Genomic DNA, 6,066 nt, shown 5'->3' with positions numbered 1-6,066 from the left:
AGTCACCAAAAAACGGGGCAGAAAATTTTCTGCCGATTGTCGAAAATTTTCTCGAAAGAACGGGGAAGCAATTTTAATACTTTTAAGTTCTAGGTCGCCCACCAGTATAATGCGGGAATACTTTTAAGTTCTAGGTCGCCCACCAGTATAATGCGGGAATACATTTAAGTTCTAGGTCGCCCACCAGTATAATGCGGGAATACATTTATGTTCTAGGTCGTCCACCAGTATAATGCGGGAATACATTTAAGTTCTAGGTCGCCCACCAGTATAATGCGGGAATACTTTTAAGTTCTAGGTCGCCCACCAGTATAATGCGGGAATACATTTAAGTTCTAGGTCGCCCACCAGTATAATGCGGGAATACATTTTAAGTTCTAGGTCGCCCACCAGTATAATGCGGGAATACATTTAAGTTCTAGGTCGCCCACCAGTATAATGCGGGAATACTTTTAAGTTCTAGGTCGCCCACCAGTATAATGCGGGAATACATTTAAGTTCTAGGTCGCCCACCAGTATAATGCGGGAATACTTTTAAGTTCTAGGTCGCCCACCAGTATAATGCGGGAATACATTTAAGTTCTAGGTCGCCCACCAGTATAATGCGGGAATACATTTAAGTTCTAGGTCGCCCACCAGTATAATGCGGGAATACATTTAAGTTCTAGGTCGCCCACCAGTATAATGCGGGAATACTTTTAAGTTCTAGGTCGCCCACCAGTATAATGCGGGAATACATTTAAGTTCTAGGTCGCCCACCAGTATAATGCGGGAATACATTTAAGTTCTAGGTCGCCCACCAGTATAATGCGGGAATACATTTAAGTTCTAGGTCGCCCACCAGTATAATACGGGAATACTTTTAAGTTCTAGGTCGCCCACCAGTATAATGCGGGAATACATTTAAGTTCTAGGTCGCCCACCAGTATAATGCGGGAATACATTTAAGTTCTAGGTCGCCCACCAGTATAATGCGGGAATACTTTTAAGTTCTAGGTCGCCCACCAGTATAATGCGGGAATACATTTAAGTTCTAGGTCGCCCACCAGTATAATGCGGGAATACATTTAAGTTCTAGGTCGCCCACCAGTATAATGCGGGAATACATTTAAGTTCTAGGTCGCCCACCAGTATAATGCGGGAATACATTTAAGTTCTAGGTCGCCCACCAGTATAATGCGGGAATACATTTTAAGTTCTAGGTCGCCCACCAGTATAATGCGGGAATACATTTAAGTTCTAGGTCGCCCACCAGTATAATGCGGGAATACATTTTAAGTTCTAGGTCGCCCACCAGTATAATGCGGGAATACATTTTAAGTTCTAGGTCGCCCACCAGTATAATGCGGGAATACTTTTTAAGTTCTAGGTCGCCCACCAGTATAATGCGGGAATACATTTTAAGTTCTAGGTCGCCCACCAGTATAATGCGGGAATGCATTTTAAGTTCTAGGTCGCCCACCAGTATAATGCGGGAATACATTTTAGCTCTAGAGTTTGGAATCAGTAGCCCCACCTGAAGACGGAAGGTTACAACAGAGATCCCCAAGCAGGAAACAATAAAATCCCCAGCACTAAGAAGCAGAAGGCTGCAAAAGCAAGCGCACATTCGAAAGGAAGAAGGAACACGTCTCAGAAGAAGCAGTTTGAGAACGCTATGGCAGGCCCAACATGACGATTCTGATGAAAAGTCATACCGTTGAAGAAACCATTGAAAGATTTAAGGAGGAAAGCCATGTTCCCAGCAAATCAAGCAAAGTGATGAGAACTGACATTCAGAAAAGGTGAAGGGTCAGCATCATCTCCAAGTTCACAAAATAAAGGCGTCAGAAGAAAGCGTTAGCCGACAAGAAAGCAAGACAACAAGAACAAGTTGGAGATGGATGAGATCTCATACTCTAGCTTAACTTCTTGTTTTTCCTTTTAGAGCAATGTAACAGGGAGATCGGTTGAGCAGTAGCATCCTACAGCAGCATGCGACAGCGCACAACAGCAGCAAGCAATACAGTCACACGGTAGTCCCAGCTACCAAAATTTCCCGAACTACATTGACCTGATTCCTGTTTCAGCCCAGGATATGTAGGAAACCTCTGAAGCAAAGGTTCGGTCAAATCTTTTTCAAAAAATGCTTCACACGGAGTATTCGGACGGGCAAAAATCGCTCGCTTATCTTTGCGCGAAAACCCTTCGTGTCTTCGTGCAAAGAGGGGCAGCTGTAAGCACGTGATTTTTGCTTTACGAGCAATCGCTCCAAAAGAAAATAAAAATAGTAACAAATGGTTTCGCTGTACAAATGTTTGAGTTTTCGTGACATGTGTTGTTAGTCATTTGTGGATCTGTCCATTTTTGCATTTAATCATTAACAAACAAAATATGTATGTCAGGATGATTAAACCATAATTCGGTCAGTAAAAGAAAATTCAAAAAATAGATATATATGTGTGCATCGTTTGTTCTAGGTTTTTAACTTACTTAAATAATTTTTGTGGTAATTGTGTTAAAATGTTGCATTGTTGTTTAGTTTTAATTTCGTTATTTATTATTTTTATTTTTATTTTTTGTTTTAAAAGAAAAAAAATGAAATTAGAAAACAAAAGTGAAGGAAATCGGTTTGGGCCAAAAAATTAAACAAAATAACTGGCCCAACCGGCACTCAGGCCCAGTCCAAATCCGGTTGCCCAGACACCTCCTGAAACGACACCGTTTCAGGCCAATCCATCTCAGCCGTTCCAATCAATCCAATCCAACGGTCCAGGATCATTTTCAGCAACCCGTGTTCAAACCCGACCCAATAACCAATCCGACCCAACCCCTCACTTAAACCAAACGACCCCGTTTAACTACCAAACGACCCCGTCTCATTTCCCACCCTCAGATCCAAGCCGTTGAGATCATATGATCTAACGGCTCAGATCCGATCAACCTCCCCATATATAAACTCAGCCCTTACCCCGCACCCCCTATACCAACCCCACCCTTCATCGTCCCCAAACTCAAACCTGAAACCCCCCGAACCCTAGCAGCCGCCCTAGTCTCCTTCGCCATTAAAGCCGGCGGCACGAACGCCGGTGACCACCTCCTGAACACCCTAAGACCCCCTCACTCTCCTGAACATGGATCTACTATCCATTTGCCTCGAATCACTTTCGTTCGTCTCGAATCTTCATTTGAAGATTTGAGTCGAACCCGGACCTACACCAAACCTCACCATCTTTGTATCAGCCACTCCCCTGACCTTCCTCGTGACCAAACCAAGCTTGGTTTGGTCCGAATCTACCCACAACTCCCTAAAAATCAGATCTGGGGATCCAAAACCTAGAACACTAATAGCCTTGGAATCCGGCCGGTCTTGACAAGGGTTTGAGGTCTAATAGACCTTAATCAAGGTGTTCTCATGTGAGAACACCCTGATTAAAGTTTGTTCGGCCTCAAGAGTTCGAAGTCGAGTCAGATTTGGGTCCGTTTTGATTTCAAACTTTTTCGGTAAGTTTCCTTTTCTCTTTGTTTGGTTCTGATTAAGCCATTAGCATGCTTTGTGGTAATTGCTTGTTATTTCCTGATAGTTTCTTAATTTCTTTCTTCTCTGTAAAGACCTTTTATTTGGTCGATTGTGTTCTGTGTATGATTTAAATGTATCCTATGATAAGCATGTCCGATTAGTATAGTCGTCGCATGAATAAACTTATATAGGTTCCCAGTAATTGAACACAAAATTGTCTGATGCCCTTTAGGTCCCCGAACGTATTGTTTATATGAGCGACTGATTATTACCTGCTATAATTAGTATAGTCGACTCGATAAATGTCGTTGATTAGTTTCTATAACTAATGAATCGAACGAGCTAATAAGGTCGCATGACTAATTGAACATTGCCACTAACTGAATGCCCCAGCATTGTTTAAAATGGTTGGTTTGCATTGTAAAAATGACTGAAAAGGTTCAGTCCAGGCAGTCTTAAATCTGAACTTTCGCCAGTTCAAAAATGCCCTGAGGCTGCAATAGGCAGGGCAGTAATAATCAAGGTTAAGCAGGGGTATTCTAGGGTGTTAAAAAGGGCAGAAAGATTAGTTTAAATGAGCTGACAAGTAGGGTACTGATTTAGGATTAAACTAATACCAATGGGGAGCAAGACATAAGAGTATGGGGCTTGAAATGAATAATAAAAGGATGCCCATAACTCTTGATTAAACAAAAGACCAGGCGTGGGAAACAAAGGGGCTGGCACCAAAGATGCTTAGGCATGGGCTTAAAGGGTATGGGTATTCTGCCAATTGGCAGGGGAGGCAGCTCAGCTGCACTGGTTCATTTGGCCTATAAATAGGCCATTTGAGAACTTAAAAGGGGCTGGACTTTTAGTCTTCAGAAAAAAAGAAAGAATTTTGAGTCTTGAGGCTGGAATCTTTAAGTCTTAAGAAAGGTTTGTGAGTTAAAAGAAAAGACTGAAAACATAAGAGAGTTCCAGCAAGACATTGCAACCAAACACTGTCGGAAAGTTGTATAAGAGTGCATTTTGGTCAAGCTGTCTTGGCCAAGTTCTGTGTTTGCACTGACTGAACTGTTTCTGGTTGTTGAATTGGTAGTGTTGCTGCATTGAATACTCTGTTGTTGCTGTTGTTTCATCATTCTTTTCTGGGTTCACTGGTTTGGTACTCGACTATTTGCTGGTTCTCTTTGGTTCTGGGAAATATTTGTTGTTTGTCTGTGGACTGTGGACACCACTGGGATTGTTCATTTGTTGTCCGACTCTTTGCTGAGCTTCATCATTATTGGCTGGTTGTTTGTTGCTGTGTTGTTGCTGTGAATCTGCTGATTGCTGTTGTTTGCTGTGTGCTACTCAGCTGATCCTTTTTCCTTCTTCTTCTGTTCCTCTATACCAGGTACACACCTAATACACTGTCAAATGTAGCTGGAAGTTTGAGTGTGAATGCAAATGAAAAGACCTGAAGAATGTTTTTTTTTCTATATACATAATTTGCTACCTTAAATATCATGTAATGTAGAAAATTTTATGCTTGTTTTGGATGCTGGGGATAACCTTCAGGCCTAATACTGACAATGAAGGGTAGTTGAATGTTAGATTGTGTATATAGGATGGTGATAAGAGCATGCCCAAGGTAATAGGTTGTATCTCAGATTTAGTGCAATGGTGCAGTATAAGCATGTAATGTATGCCAAGCGTGAAAATCGTATACTGTAAATTAATTTCTTTCCTTTCCAATAAATTTCATATATAACTGTTAAAACCATTTTTAGATAAAGAACACGGTTTACAATCTCAACCCCACGAGGGTCGAGCCCGGGTCAAAACAGACCCAGCAGGCTCGCATCGAACAAGCAGCGGCCCAGGTCTGGCCAATCATGCGTGGGCTGGATTTGGGCCTATGATTATTTGTTCGGCCGACTATGCATGTAGCCTCATTGCTGATTTTTTTTTTTTTTTTTTTTAAGAATTTCTGAATGTTGTTACAAACAACTTGCAAGCATGTAATTAATTAGGACTATCTACTGTTTTCAATTAGTAGAGACAAACGCGATAAGAAACGTAGTTGTCATAGGACATCCTTTCAAAAAATAAGAACGAGATGAGCCTCGACAAACAAAAACGCATAAGATGCGGGGCCCTTGTTAAAATGTATATTATCGAAGCATTTAGTTTCCAGGACGGGTTGTTTAGCAAATCTCACAACCCTCCTAAAATAACAATACGCTAGACTCTCTAGGACGCGCCTTAATAAATCTTACCTTCTTAAACTCGGGTGCACATTTATGTGACCCAAATCCAAATCTCAACGGAGTCGAAATGTGTTTCTAATCACGGGTACATTGATTGTGACGTGGTTCAAGATGCATGTCCATGACGTTGCAAATTCATTTTTAAAAAATAAGAATGAGATGAGCCTCGCCAAATAAAAATACAAATTGCGGGGCCCTCAGTAAATATTTGTTTTAAAAATTATTTGGACTTCGGGATGGACCGTTTAGTAAAATTTCACGGTCTTACCCAAAATAAATACGCTAGTCACTTTAGGCGCGTCTTTAATAATTTAATTTCCTTAAACTCGGGTG

This window comes from Nicotiana tabacum, chromosome 18 (assembly GCF_000715075.1).
Source record: "Nicotiana tabacum cultivar K326 chromosome 18, ASM71507v2, whole genome shotgun sequence".
NCBI classification, from domain to species: domain Eukaryota; kingdom Viridiplantae; phylum Streptophyta; class Magnoliopsida; order Solanales; family Solanaceae; genus Nicotiana; species Nicotiana tabacum.
Note: the sequence above shows the minus strand (reverse complement) of the source record.